Source organism: Lampetra fluviatilis, chromosome 26, assembly GCF_964198595.1.
Source record: "Lampetra fluviatilis chromosome 26, kcLamFluv1.1, whole genome shotgun sequence".
NCBI classification, from domain to species: Eukaryota; Metazoa; Chordata; class Hyperoartia; order Petromyzontiformes; family Petromyzontidae; genus Lampetra; species Lampetra fluviatilis.
In genome coordinates, this window is record NC_136300.1 from 13,179,886 (window position 1) to 13,196,876 (window position 16,991).

Sequence of the window (16,991 nt, forward strand, 5' to 3'; positions counted from 1 at the left end):
AAAATCCGCACTTCCCCTTACCATCCGCAAACGGATGGCATGGTGGAACGATTTAACCGCACCCTTTCGGCTATGCTTTGTCACACGGTGAGTGAAAAACAGACCGATTGGGACTTGCACATACCGGGCGTCTTAGCGGCATACCGCATGGTTCTGCACGCGTCCACGGGATATTCGCTATTTTTCCTGATGTATGGCCGTGAGAATGTACCCCCCATTGATGTGCAACTGGGTATGCCGAGTAAACAACCATCCCTTTCCTTGCCTGATCACGTACCGGACTCGCTTGAACGGGTTACAGAGGCGCGAGAGGCCGCCAGGTGTGCGACGGCCCGTACGCAGGCAAGGAACGAGAGGTATGCCCGTCGATCGCGTACTCACATGCCCTGGTCGGTGGGCGATCTGGCATGGCTCCACTGCCCTCAGGTGCCAGTGGGCACGTCCCCTAAACTGCACAGGCCTTGGCGGGGACCTGTGACGCTGGTGGACATTCGGAACCCACAGAGTGTTCGCGTCCAGTATGAAAAACGTCGTTGGTACGTCCATTCGTCGCGACTTGAACCCTACGTTGACCCGCGTGCCGACCCCTCATCTACACTTGTTGACCTGCCGGGGTCTGCTGTGCCAAATGTGCCGCTTGCCTCGCCCGTTGATCCCCAGCGGGGCTGTGTTGTGCCCCCCGTAGATGAACAGGTTTTGAGGGATGATGAGACCCCCGCCGTCCCTCCTCCAACAGGATCTACCCCGAATACGACCGAAACCGAACATTCTTCTTCTTCTTCTCCACGCCAACCACCTCCTGCAGATCCGGCGGCAAGGCGACCATGCGCAGGAAGCGAAGAGGGTCCCGCGTCGCGTACGCGGTCGAAATCTCTTCCGTTTCGATAGCATTGATTGCCTTGCAGTCCTTTCCCTGTTGTTACCGCGCTACAGGGCGCCCTAATGTGTGTCTGTTGTTCATGGGTGATTTTAATCTTGTTTTTTTCGACGCATAGATGCCTGTTCACCCCTTTACTTGTTAATGCGTCTTGGACGCCCTAATAATCAACTTTATTGGATCGGCTTGTCACCCTTTTCCCAGCCGAGACGGCTGACTTTTACACCGGAGGGGGGGGGGGGGGGTGATGTAATAAGAGCCTATGTCCGGCTCACATGGTGATCGGCTCTGCCGGTCCTGCTTTACAGCCAATGGGGGGAGAGCCTGCGAGCATGGCCCTGGCGTGATCGAGGGTGATTGGTTCTGCTGGTTTTGGCCTCAGCCAATGGGAAGACAAGTCAGGGGCGTGGTCCCGGGAGTTGATGGGGAATCTAGAAGATTCAGCGCAGGCTACCAAGGATTGGCTGGAGCGTACCACGTGACCCAGGCATTAAATAAGGGGAGAGATGAACGACACGGGGTCAGACGAAGAACGAAGGAAGAGAGGGGCCACGCGCGAGCGGGGCTCTGAGTGCCACGTGGCGGTGCGTCTCTTGTGGTCTGTCTGCCCACTTCCCGTTGCCTGCCAGCAGCGGGGCATACTGGTGAACTGGAATAAATAAAAGGACCAATTCCACAAGTCGTCTCCAAGAGTATTATTACACAAGCGACACACCACCAATCAGGTCACGCAAATTTTGCATATGCGGATGACCTTGCCCTGGCAATGCAAGCAGCCACTTTCAACAATATCAAATCCACTCTGAACCGAGACCTAAACACCATGGGGGAATGTTTCCAAAAATGGAGGCTAAGACCAAATCCACACAAAATAAGTCACTGCATTCATGTTGATAATAAGGAGCGCCAAACACACTCTGAAAGTAACCTTCTGTGACAACACTGTGCAACACGACCCCACTCCATCCTATCTCGGAGTGAAGCTAGACCATACGCTAACCTTCCACGACCACCTCAAAAAGATAGCTGCCAAGACCAGTGCTACGGACATCAATGATGGCTTTTGTGTACTTTGTAGCCGAGTACTGTACACCAGTATGGTACAAAAGTAGTCACACTCGACTTGTTAATGACCAACTGAACACTGCAATACGGTGTATCACCGGAACCCTCAAATCGACCCCTACACCCTGGCTGCCCATATCACAAATATCTCCCCCACCCATCCGCCACAACGCTGCAACCCTCCTGGAAGTCCTGCGAATCGATGAAAACAGTCGCCTTCCTATTCATCAAGACCTCAATAAAATCCCCCGTCATCGCTTGAAGCCACAGCAGTCCTTTTGGACCCATGCTCTTAACTTTCAACAATGAGTTCAACCCCGATGAAGCTTTGAGAGCTGAATGGAGTTCAAAAAAACTCACAAACTTGTGAAAGACCCAATGCAGAAGAACCCTGGGTTTGATCTTCCACGAAGCTCATGGTCCACCCTAAACCACATCCACACAAACCATGGCAGATGCGGATACCTGATAAACAAATGGAATTTTTTAAACTCTCCAGTGTGCGACTATGGTAATCCAGAACTGACCATACAAAATATGACACAATGCCCGATCCCCAAATATGAACGAGACATCACATCGATGCACTCTGCTACTCCTGACGTGGTTATCTGGCTTGATCACTTGAATGTAAAATTGTAGTTGTTGCTCTGCATCTACATTAGTCATACTCAAGAAAGAAAAAAAGATGAAAAAACACAGCATATACAGTGAGGGAAAAAAGTATTTGATCCCCTGCTGATTTTGTATGTTTGCCCACTGACAAAGAAATGATCAGTTTATAATTTTAATGGTAGGTTTATTGGAACAGTGAGAGACAGAATAACAACAACAAAATCCAGAAAAACGCATGTCAAAAATGTTATACATTGATTTGCATTTTAATGAGGGAAATAAGTATTTGACCCCCTATCAATCAGACAGATTTCTGACTCCCAGGTGTCTTTTATACAGGTAACAAGCTGAGATTAGGAACACTCCCTTTAAGAGTGTGCTCCTAATCTCAGCTCGTTACCTGTGTAGTGGTGATACGCGCTGGGGTAGGGATCGTGTGTCAGCGCGTAGTGATTGGCTGTGTGCCGGTGACGCGCTTGAGAGGGAGTGATCGTGTGGCAGCGCGGCGTGATTGGTTGTGTAGTGGTAACACGCGCTGGGGAAAACGGATCATAGGAACAGCGCGGCGTGATTGGTCAACTAAGGAGCGATGCTCACGTCGAGGTCCGCATACACTCCGTCTCCCGTGAGCGGGGACTATATAAGGGGATGCGCACAGGCGCACGGGGAGGGAAGAGTACCAGCGAAGACGGAAGACGGAGGAAGAGGCGGAACCCTGGGACCCGGAGCCGAACGTCCGTGAGAGAGCCGGCTCGTGGGACTCGGAGGTTGTGGCCCACGCCCAAGCCGGGGTGGGCCTGTAGGCTTCACGGACGTTACGGAGTCAAGAGCAGTGTGTGTAGCCGGAGGGATAGAAGCTACACGAGTCAAGTGCAGTGTGTGTAGCCGGAGGAATAGAAGCTACACGAGTCAAGTGCAGTGTGTGTAGCCGGAGGAATAGATGCTACACGAGTCAAGTGAAGTGTGTGTAGCCGGAGGAATAGATGCTACACGAGTCAAGTGAAGTGTGTGTAGCCGGAGGAATAGATGCTACATGAGTCAAGTGAAGTGTGTGTAGCCGGAGGAATAGATGCTACACGAGTCAAGTGAAGTGTGTGTAGTCTGAGGAATAGAGACCACTCGTTGTATAGTGACAAGTCAAGATTTAATAAAAAGTGTGTTACCCGTCAAGGAGTTTCCTGCCGTCATTCAATACTTCACCTGTATAAAAGGCACCTGTTCACAGAAGCAATCAATCAGTCAGATTCCAAACTCTCCACCATGGCCATGACCAAAGAGCTCTCCAAGGATATCAGGGACAAGATTTTAGACCTACACAAGGCTGGAATGGGCTACAAGACCATCGCCAAGCAGCTTGGTGAGAAGGTGACAACAGTTGGTGCGATTATTCGCAAATGGAAGAAACACAAAAGAACTGTCAATCTCCCTCGGCCTGGGGCTCCATGCAAGATCTCACCTCGTGGAGTTGCAATGATCATGAGAACGGTGAGGAATCAGCCCAGAACTACACGGGAGGATATTGTCAATGATCTAAAGGCAGCTGGGACCATAGTCACCAAGAAAACAGTTGGTAACACACTACGCCGTGAAGGACTGAAATCCTGCAGCGCCCGCAATGTCCCCCTGCTCAAGAAAGCACATATACATGTCAGTCTGAAGTTTGCCAATGAACATCTGAATGATTCAGAGGACAACTGGGTGAAAGTGTTGTGGTCAGATGAGACCAAAATGGAGCTCTTTGGCATCAACTGAACTCGCCGTGTTTGGGGGAGGAGGAATGCTGCCTATGACCCGAAGAACACCATCCCCACCGTCAAACATGGAGGTGGAAACATGCTTTGGGGGTGTTTTTCTGCTAAGGGGACAGGACAACTTCACCGCATCAAAGGGACGATGGACGGGGCCAAGTACCGTCAAATCTTGGGTGAGAACCTCCTTCCCTCAGCCAGGGCATTGAAAATGGGTCGTGGATGGGTATTCCAGCATGACAATGACCCAAAACACATGGCTAAGGCAACAAAGGAGTCGCTCAAGAAGAAGCACATTAAGGTCCTGGAGTGGCCTAGCCAGTCTCCAGACCTTAATCCCATAGAAAATATGTGGAGGGAGCTGAAGGTTCGAGTTGCCAAACGTCAGCATCGAAACCTTAATGACTTGGAGATCTGTAAAGAGGAGTGGGACAAAATCCCTCCTGAGATGTGTGCAAACCTGGTGGCCAACTACAAGAAACGTTTGACCTCTGTGATTGCCAACAAGGGTTTTGCCACCAAGTACTAAGTCATGTTTTGCAGAGGGGTCAAATACTTATTTCCCTCATTAAAATGCAAATCAATTCATAACATTTTTGACATGCGTTTTTCTGGATTTTGTTGTTGTTATTCTGTCTTTCACTGTTCAAATAAACCTATCATTAAAATTATAGACTGATAATGTCTTTGTCAGTGGACAAACGTACAAAATCAGCAGGGGATCAAATACTTTTTTCCCTCACTGTATTTGAAGCTTGAGGAGATTGAGACTGCGTGCCTGGCTACAGGCCAGGACCCTCTGGGGGGCCGGCCCGCCTGCAAGCTTTGTGAAAGCGTAGGGCATGTGCAGGGGCCTCGTGTCGCCCGCTGCGCTCTTGTTAAAAACCCTTGCCTCGTTCGAGCGGAATTTATCCGTGGCTAAGCTCGCAATAGCATATTTGCCGCTTATTGCAGTGGTCCGCGGTTCAAATCTAGTTGGCCGACCTGGTTATTACTGGAGGCTGAACTATAAAAAATGTGCTCCATCTGCATCCGTGGCCGTTAAACATTCCTTGATGTCACTCGTAAAGAGTAGGCCATTGTGCTCTTCAAATGTTCGAGATGTGATGTGTAATGTACGTTGCTTGTCATCAAACAAATAAAAAACAAATTTTTATAATAAATTAGGCCATGCAGGCCTTCGCGCTGCCTTGTCCATCGTGCTGTGTGGCGTGCCTCCCCTATCGTCCTCTCGGCAGCTTTGTTGTCAAAGAGTTGTCCCCCTAATACCAGCACACACCGAGGAGGTGTCCCGAACACCCTGGTGGGTGTCCACACTGACATTAAGAGATGTAATGGGCTCAGGACCAGAGGTTGTGTCCCGCTGCCTCCTGATGGTCGTTTGTTAATTTGAGCCTTTTCTCCCTGAATCAATGTGACAGATGCAGGTTTTTCTGGGATCAACAAAGTGCCACTATGATTTTGTCTGAAATTCACCATTATCTTTGCCGGAGTTGGAGACGTTTTTGCAACGAATGTGACTGTACCCTGCGCACAAATCCTCAAACCATAGGTGTCCTGGACAGAGACGTGAAAATCTGAAATTATTAACCATTTTCATTGGCCGCTGTCCCATCTCTGCTTGTTTTTTTATAGCCACCCGTGTCGCCATTCCACCACAGACTCCTGGGAGCAGACGCACATACGTTTAAAACATGGTGCCTGTTGGAGTTCCAGCCGACGGCCTCGGAAGATGGGTGATGGTCGTGACTCGCGCTTCATTGAGTCTGAACCGCGCACGAGGCAGCCACTCGTTCGCTCTCACTTGAGATGCAGGTCTCTGGCTCAGCTTCCCGCCTCTCAGGTACAAAAACACCAGCACAATATCATGGTAAGACGAATACAGATATCTCGCAATGCCAGAAGTACTTGGAATTTGATTATCTTGAGTGGTGAGTTATTATTATTATTACACAACTTAATAAAACCAGAACTTTTAATTTCCCAAATGGATGATCCTGAAAAAAAGACCAGCCAGAGATGCAGCCGGATTAGCTGGCACTGCTGAAGACCTGGGTTCAATGCGTGGCAGCCGCTCATGATTTAACAGCGTGTTGTGAGTTGAGGGTCTCAGCCGAGTCACCAGTGACTGTGCAACACGGGAGGTTGCACTGCTCTGCAAGAGTTCCAAATAGATTATCAGCCTCACTGCCAAAACCTCTGCATGTAGCACGAAAGGGAAAATAGCTGTGGGAATATACTTTGTTTTCCGAATAGAAAATTAGCGATAAAAATGGATGCCACGTGAAGATGTAAAGGGAATGCCAGCGAAATAGCAAAGACACTAAGCGTGGTGTAAACTCAAGTCATGTGGTAACTGTAGTTGGTTGATTGCCAGATCACAAACCGTGGTCTGTGCAAGAGGGTACTCCCTGCAATCATAACCAATCGGAATGTAAACCTCACTCGTGTATAAATACTGTAACGACGCGAACTCGTTCCGTGGCAGTGATTACCAAATTTGGGCGATTACTATAGCATTACACTGACAACAATAATCTCGCATAATTATAATGCCCGTAATATATTTTTTTCGCAAATGATTGGAACAAGGAGTTGTTGGCGCAGTTCATGAAATAACCTTTGGCTTCTGGCGCTGAGCGCTTAGGTGTCATTGGAACGCCGCGACGGCGAAGGAACCTCAAACGCAGTCCCCACGTGTTCTCCATTTAGAGTACACTAGCGGAAGTACCCGGCTTTGCCCGGGTGAAAAATATATTTCTTAAAAACTTTACATATATATACACAGATACTAAGGTATTGTCAAAGCCCGGTGGGCTGTTTGTACATTTCTCCACCAACAAATATATAAGAGGCTTTCACAAGTCCAAAAAGTTGTAGAAAGTGTGGGGTAAATAGTTGATGTCAAAAGGTTTCCGAAAATTGTGGTCTCCCCCCCTCCTCAAAAAATATCTTTACCCCTCGTAGGTATATATACTAACAACACCTTACATACAACAGAGGAAGTGGTATCTATTGACTCTGTAGTAGTATCTACTGACTGTACCGTAGTATCTACTGAGCCAGTAGTAGCTACTGACTGTGTAGTAGTATTTAGTGACTGTAATAACTACTGACCATAGTAGTATTTACTGGGCCTACAGTAGTATCTAGCGACTATATACTCGTAACGACTAACTGTATAGTATCTGCTGACTCTATAGTTGTATCCACTGACTATAGTAGTAACTACAAAATCTATAGCAGTATCTACTCACTCTATAATAGTATCTACTGACTCTAGTAGCTACTCACCGTGGTAGTATGTACTGACTGTATAGTAGTATATACTGACTGTAGCAGTATTGACTGACTGTAGCGGTATATACTGACTGTTTTAGTATTTACTATAGCGGTATCTACCAACTCGATAGCAGTATCTACTATCGCTACAGCAGTGTATACCGACTGAGGTCGTACCTGCTATCACTACAGCAGTGCATACTGCTGTGTTGGTACCTGTTATGACGACAGCAGTACATACTGTGGTGGTACCTGCTATGGTGACAGCAGTACATTCTGTGGTGGTGGTACCTGCTATGATTATAGCAGTGCATATTGACTGTACTCATCATTCACCCTCACCATTCACCACTCACAACTCACCCTTACCACTCATCCTCACTACTCACCACTCCCACTCACTATTCACCATTCACCCTCACAACTCACCACTCACCAATCTCCCTCACCAATCTCCCTCACCACTCACCCTCACCACTCACCGTCACAACCACCACTCACCCTCACCACACAACCTCACCCTCACTACTCACCATTCATCCTCACCAATCACCACTGACCAATCACCACTCACCACTCTCCACTAACCCTCACCACTCAACCTCACCACTCACCCTAAAAACTAACCACTCTCTCACCACTCACCCTCACCACTCACCCTCATCACTCACCCTCACCACTCACGCTCACCACTCACCCCTCACCACTCACCCTGACCACTCACCACTCATCCTCACCAATCACACCCTCACCAATCACCACTCACCCGCACTGCTCACCCTCACCACTCACGCTCACCCTCACCACTCACCCCTCACTAATCACCACTCATAACCGCCACTCACCCTCACCACTCAACACTCACCCTCACCACTCACCCTCACCACTCACCCTCACTACTCACCACTCATCCTCACCAATCACACCCTCAACAATCACCACTCACCCTCACCACTCACGCTCACCACTCACCCTCACCACTCACTCTCACCACTCACCACTTACCCTCACAACAACCACTCACCCTCACTACTCACCTCACCACTCACCACTCATCCTCACCAATCACACCCTCACCAATTACCACTCACCCTCACTGCTCACCCTCACCGCTCACCACTCACCCTCACCACTCAACCTCACCCCTCACTAATCAACACTCACAACCGCCACTCACCCTCCCCACTCACCCTCACTACTCACCACTCAACCTCACCAATCACACCCTCACCAATCACCACTCACCCTCACCACTTGTCACTCACCCTCACCACTCACCACTCACCCTCACCATTCACCCTCACCACTCTCCCCCACCACTCATCCTCACCAATCACACCCTCACCAATCACCACTCACCACTCACCCTCAACACTCACCCTCACCGCTCACCACTCACCCTCACTACTCACCCTCACCACTCACCAATCATCCTCACCAATCACACCCTCACCACTCTCCCTCACCACTCTCCCTCACCACTCATCCTCACCAATCACACCCTCACCAATCACCACTCACCACTCACCCTCAACACTCACCCTCACCACTCACCACTCACCCTCACCATTCACCCTCACCACTCTCCCTCACCACTCTCCCTCACCACTCATCCTCACCAATCACACCCTCACCAATCACCACTCACCCTCACCACTTGCCACTCACCCTCACCACTCACCACTCACCCTCACCATTCACCCTCACCAATCACCACTCACCACTCACCCTCAACACTCTCCCTCACCACTCACCACTCACCCTCACCATTCACCCTCACCACTCTCCCTCACCACTCTCCCTCACCACTCATCCTCACCAATCACACCCTCACCAATCACCACTCACCATCACCACTTGCCACTCACCCTCACCACTCAGCACTGACCCTCACCATTCACCCTCACCACTCTCCCGCACCACTCTCCCTCACCACTCATCCTCACCAATCACACCCTCACCAATCACCACTCACCACTCACCCTCAACACTCACCCTCACCTCTCACCACTCACCCTCACCATTCACCCTCACCACTCTCCCTCACCACTCTCCCTCACCACTCATCCTCACCAATCACACCCTCACCAATCACCACTCACCCTCACCACTTGCCACTCACCCTCACCACTCACCACTCACCCTCACCATTCACCCTCACCACTCTCCCTCACCACTCTCCCTCACCACTCATCCTCACCAATCACACCCTCACCAATCACCACTCACCACTCACCCTCAACACTCACCCTCACCACTCACCACTCACCCTCACCATTCACCCTCACCACTCTTACTCACCACTCTCCCTCACCACTCATCCTCACCAATCACACCCTCACCAATCACCACTCACCACTCACCCTCAACACTCACCCTCACCACTCACCACTCACCCTCACCATTCACCCTCACCACTCTCCCTCACCACTCTCCTTCACCACTCATCCTCACCAATCACACCCTCACCAATCACCACTCACCACTCACCCTCAACACTCACCCTCACCAATCACCACTCACCCTCACCATTCACCCTCACCACTCTCCCTCACCACTCTCCCTCACCACTCATCCTCACCAATCACACCCTCACCAATCACCACTCACCCTCAACACTCACCCTCACCACTCACCACTCACCCTCACCATTCACCCTCACCACTCTCCCTCACCACTCTCCCTCACCACTCATCCTCACCAATCACACCCTCACCAATCACCACTCACACTCACCACTTGCCACTCACCCTCACCACTCACCATTCACCCTCACCACTCTCCCTCACCACTCATTCTCACCAATCACACCCTCACCAATCACCACTCACCCACTCACCCTCAACACTCACCCTCACCACTCACCCTTACCATTCACCCTCACCACTCTCCCTCACCACTCTCTCTCACCACTCATCCTTACCAATCACACCCTCACCAATCACCACTCACCACTCACCCTCAAAACTCACCCTCACCACTCACCCTCACCATTCACACTCACCACTCTCCCTCACCACTCTCCCTCACCACTCATCCTCACCAATCACACCCTCACCAATCACCACTCACCCTCACCACTTGCCACTCACCCTCACCACTCACCACTCACCCTCACCATTCACTCTCACCACTCTCCCTCACCACTCTCCCTCACCACTCATCCTCACCAATCACACCCTCACCAATCACCACTCACCACTCACCCTCAACACTCACCCTCACCACTCACCCTCACCATTCACCCTCACCACTCTCCCTCACCACTCTCCCTCACCACTCATCCTCACCAATCACACCCTCACCAATCACCACTCACCACTCACCCTCAACACTCACGCTCACCACTCACCACTCACCCTCACCATTCACCCTCACCACTCTCCCTCACCACTCTCCCTCACCACTCATCCTCACCAATCACACCCTCACCAATCACCACTCACCACTCACCCTCAACACTCACCCTCACCACTCACCACTCACCCTCACCATTCACCCTCACCACTCTCCCTCACCACTCTCCCTCACCACTCATCCTCACCAATCACACCCTCACCAATCACCACTCACCCTCAACACTCACCATCACCACTCACCACTCACCCTCACCATTCACCCTCACCACTCTCCCTCACCACTCTCCCTCACCACTCATCCTCACCAATCACACCCTCACCAATCACCACTCACCACTCACCCTCAACACTCACCCTCACCACTTACCACTCACCCTCACCATTCACCCTCACCACTCTCCCTCACCACTCTCCCTCACCACTCATCCTCACCAATCACACCCTCACCAATCACCACTCACCCTCAACACTCACCCTCACCACTCACCCTCACCATTCACCCTCACCACTCTCCCTCACCACTCTCCCTCCCCACTCATCCTCACTAATCACACCCTCACCAATCACCACTCACCCTCACCACTTGCCACTCACCCTCACCACTCACCACTCACCCTCACCATTCACCCTCACCACTCTCCCTCACCACTCTCCCTCACCACTCATCCTCACCAATCACACCCTCACCAATCACCACTCACCACTCACCCTCCACCTCACCGCTCACCCTCACCACTCAACCTCCCCTCACCACTCACTAATCACCACTCACAATCGCCACTCACAACCGCCACTCACCCTCACCACTCACCCTCACCACTCATCCTCACCAATCACACTCACCACTCTCCCTCACCACTCTCCCTCACCACTCATCCTCACCAATCACACCCTCACCAATCACCACTCACCCTCAACACTCACCCTCACCACTCACCACTCACCCTCACCATTCACCCTCACCACTCTCCCTCACCACTCTCCCTCACCACTCATCCTCACCAATCACACCCTCACCAATCACCACTCACCACTCACCCTCAACACTCACCCTCACCACTCACCACTCACTCTCACCATTCACCCTCACCACTCTCCCTCACCACTCTCCCTCACCACTCATTCTCACCAATCACACCCTCACCAATCACCACTCACCCTCAACACTCACCCTCACCACTCACCACTCACCCTCACCATTCACCCTCACCACTCTCCCTCACCACTCTCCCTCACCACTCATCCTCACCAATCACACCCTCACCAATCACCACTCACCCTCAACACTCACCATCACCACTCACCCTCACCATTCACCCTCACCACTCTCCCTCTACACTCTCCCTCACCACTCATCCTCACCAATCACACCCTCACCAATCACCAATCACCACTCACCCTCAACACTCACCCTCACCACTCACCACTCACCCTCACCATTCACCCTCACCACTCTCCCTCACCACTCTCCCTCACCACTCATCCTCACCAATCACACCCTCACCAATCACCACTCACCACTCACCCTCAACACTCACCCTCACCACTCACCCTCACCATTCACCCTCACCACTCTCCCTCACCACTCTCCCTCACCACTCATCCTCACCAATCACACCCTCACCAATCACCACTCACCACTCACCCTCAACACTCACCCTCACCACTCACCACTCACCCTCACCATTCACCCTCACCACTCTCCCTCACCACTCTCCCTCACCACTCATCCTCACCAATCACACCCTCACCAATCACCACTCACCCTCAACACTCACCCTCACCACTCACCACTCACCCTCACCATTCACCCTCACCACTCTCCCTCACCACTCTCCCTCACCACTCATCCTCACCAATCACACCCTCACCAATCACCACTCACCACTCACCCTCAACACTCACCCTCACCACTCACCCTCACCATTCACCCTCACCACTCTCCCTCACCACTCTCCCTCACCACTCATCCTCACCAATCACACCCTCACCAATCACCACTCACCACTCACCCTCAACACTCACCCTCACCACTCACCCTCACCATTCACCCTCACCACTCTCCCTCACCACTCTCCCTCACCACTCATCCTCACCAATCACACCCTCACCAATCACCACTCACCCTCAACACTCACCCTCACCACTCACCACTCACCCTCACCATTCACCCTCACCACTCTCCCTCACCACTCTCCCTCCCCACTCATCCTCACCAATCACACCCTCACCAATCACCACTCACCCTCACCACTTGCCACTCACCCTCACCACTCACCACTCACCCTCACCATTCACCCTCACCACTCTTCCTCACCACTCTCCCTCACCACTCATCCTCACCAATCACACCCTCACCAATCACCACTCACCACTCACCCTCCACCTCACCGCTCACCCTCACCACTCAACCTCCCCTCACCACTCACTAATCACCACTCACAATCGCCACTCACAACCGCCACTCACCCTCACCACTCACCCTCACCACTCATCCTCACCAATCACACTCACCACTCTCCCTCACCACTCTCCCTCACCACTCATCCTCACCAATCACACCCTCACCAATCACCACTCACCCTCAACACTCACCCTCACCACTCACCCTCACCATTCACCCTCACCACTCTCCCTCACCACTCTCCCTCACCACTCATCCTCACCAATCACACCCTCACCAATCACCACTCACCACTCACCCTCAACACTCACCCTCACCACTCACCACTCACCCTCACCATTCACCCTCACCATTCTCCCTCACCACTCTCCCTCACCACTCATCCTCACCAATCACACCCTCACCAATCACCACTCACCACTCACCCTCAACACTCACCCTCACCACTCACCCTCACCATTCACCCTCACCACTCTCCCTCACCACTCTCCCTCACCACTCATCCTCACCAATCACACCCTCACCAATCACCACTCACCACTCACCCTCAACACTCACCCTCACCACTCACCACTCACCCTCACCATTCACCCTCACCACTCTCCCTCACCACTCTCCCTCACCACTCATCCTCACCAATCACACCCTCACCAATCACCATTCACCCTCAACACTCACCCTCACCACTCACCACTCACCCTCACCATTCACCCTCACCACTCTCCCTCACCACTCTCCCTCACCACTCATCCTCACCAATCACACCCTCACCAATCACCACTCACCACTCACCCTCAACACTCACCCTCACCACTCATCCTCACCAATCACACCCTCACCAATCACCACTCACCCTCAACACTCACCCTCACCACTCACCCTCACCATTCACCCTCACCACTCTCCCTCACCACTCTCCCTCACCACTCATCCTCACCAATCACACCCTCACCAATCACCACTCACCCTCAACACTCACCCTCACCACTCACCCTCACCATTCACCCTCACCACTCTCCCTCACCACTCTCCCTCACCACTCATCCTCACCAATCACACCCTCACCAATCACCACTCACCACTCACCCTCAACACTCACCCTCACCACTCACCCTCACCATTCACCCTCACCACTCTCCCTCACCACTCTCCCTCACCACTCATCCTCACCAATCACACCCTCACCAATCACCATTCACCCTCAACACTCACCCTCACCACTCACCACTCACCCTCACCATTCACCCTCACCACTCTCCCTCACCACTCTCCCTCACCACTCATCCTCACCAATCACACCCTCACCAATCACCACTCACCCTCAACACTCACTCTCACCACTCACCACTCACCCTCACCATTCACCCTCACCACTCTCCCTCACCACTCTCCCTCACCACTCATCCTCACCAATCACACCCTCACCAATCACCACTCACCACTCACCCTCAACACTCACCCTCACCACTCACCACTCACCCTCACCATTCACCCTCACCACTCTCCCTCACCACTCATCCTCACCAATCACACCCTCACCAATCACCACTCACCCTCAACACTCACCCTCACCACTCACCCTCACCATTCACCCTCACCACTCTCCCTCACCACTCTCCCTCACCACTCATCCTCACCAATCACACCCTCACCAATCACCACTCACCCTCACCACTTGCCACTCACCCTCACCACTCACCACTCACCCTCACCATTCACCCTCACCACTCTCCCTCACCACTCCACCTCCCCTCACCACTCACTAATCACCACTCACAATCGCCACTCACAACCGCCACTCACCCTCACCACTCACCCTCACCACTCATCCTCACCAATCACACCCTCACCATTATATTTTTGCCCCAGTCAACGCCGGATATTTCCCATTCGTAGCAGTTCATATCAACTCTATAACCAACTTATATTAAAAGGGAACAGCGCAATCCTAAAGTAATCTACAACCTTCGATTAGTCCTTTGTGCGATTCAAAGAATCGATTCCTGGCATTTTGGGGGTTAACATTTTGAATGACAGTTTTATTTTCATTGGTATGTTATGTTTTAATGTTTTCAGGAGTTTTTAATTACATTTTTGCCCCGGTCAACGCCGGATATTTCCCGTTCGTAGCAGTTTATATCGACTTTAACCAACTTATAGTAAACGGGAATCGTCCGATTCTAAAGGAATCTACAACCTTCGATTCCTTTGCGCGATTCAGAGAATCGATTCTTGGCTCGTCGGGTTTAAAAGTAATTACACAGTTGTATTTTCATTGGTATGTAATGTTTTAAAGTTTTCAGAAGATTTTAAATGTATTTTCCCCCCGGGCAACGCCGGGTATATCGAGTTTATACCACAAAGTCGTCGCTTGACACGGGTGGGGTGTCGAGGCCTAGTACCGTGCAGAGCCTCCGGACTCGCCTAGATTGCCCACTCGGCTGAGGCTGGGTACTGGGGCCGTTACCCCCCCCCCCCCCCGCGCTACAATAATACTGTTTAATCGCTATAATTTTATTATCTACCGACCCTATAATAGTAATTGCACACATTGGGGTGGGGGGGGAGTGAAGAGGACGTGAAACTTTGATGAATTTACCTCAGAGTCGCGTGTTAATGCGTGCACATATTTTTAACGGGAATTCAAAATGGCGTCCACCCCGCAGCGAATGCGTTGCTACCCGTTGCCAGGGGCAACTGCCGTGGTCCGCAACGGTCGGCAATAGTAAATAAATAAATAAAGCGTTAACTAAATAAATAAAGAGAAATCGCACTAAATCGATAATCGGTCCGATTTAAAGTTTAGAGACGAAAAATCGGAAATGCCTAAGTTTACCGCGGGGCCGGGGGCGTGCCCACCTGCAAAATTTAATCTCGCCGAACCCCACGGTCCGAGAGTTACATCCCCCGCAAGGGAGCGTACCGAGACGGACAGACGGATGGACAGACAGACAGACAAAAAAATAATTATATAGGTTAGATTAACCCCCACGACGAAACTCCACGCCACGGACCGAGGGACCCTGGGATCTGTGACAAATGTTTTAAAGACAACAAGAGTTATCGACCAATGCGATGTTTTTTTTAAACATCACGAACCGCGCGGGTCGTGTGCGGCTGCGTGAACGAGCGAGTGCGAGCACGTGATTCGGGCAAAATCAACAACCACCAAGCGAAACAAAAAAGATAAAATTCTCACGACAGCACAGCGTGGGTGGGCACCGGGTAATCGTTGCAACACTTTTTAAATCCTTTATATTAAGTTCGCTTGCTTGCTTGCTTGCATGCTTGCTTGTGTGCTTGCTTAGGACCGTGCAAATCTTTCGCTCGTTTTTTAATCCACTTCCCGTGATCCAATCGAGCTGACATTTTCCACACAGACTCGTTGTGCCAGACAATTAATGTTCATGAAAAAAAATTCCAAAAATTTTACACTTTTTAGGCAAAAAAAAAATATTTTACATATATTCAAATAGAACTCATTCATCGCTTTGGCTGAACGTCACAGTATAAGAGCCCAGAGCGTAACCCCTCCACAGGCCGTGGCGGAGTAGCGCAGTTGGTAGCGCCCTCGCTTCCCATGCCAAAGGTCGCGGGATTGATCCCCGCGTCCTCCACAGGCGAATATTTTTAAATCCTTT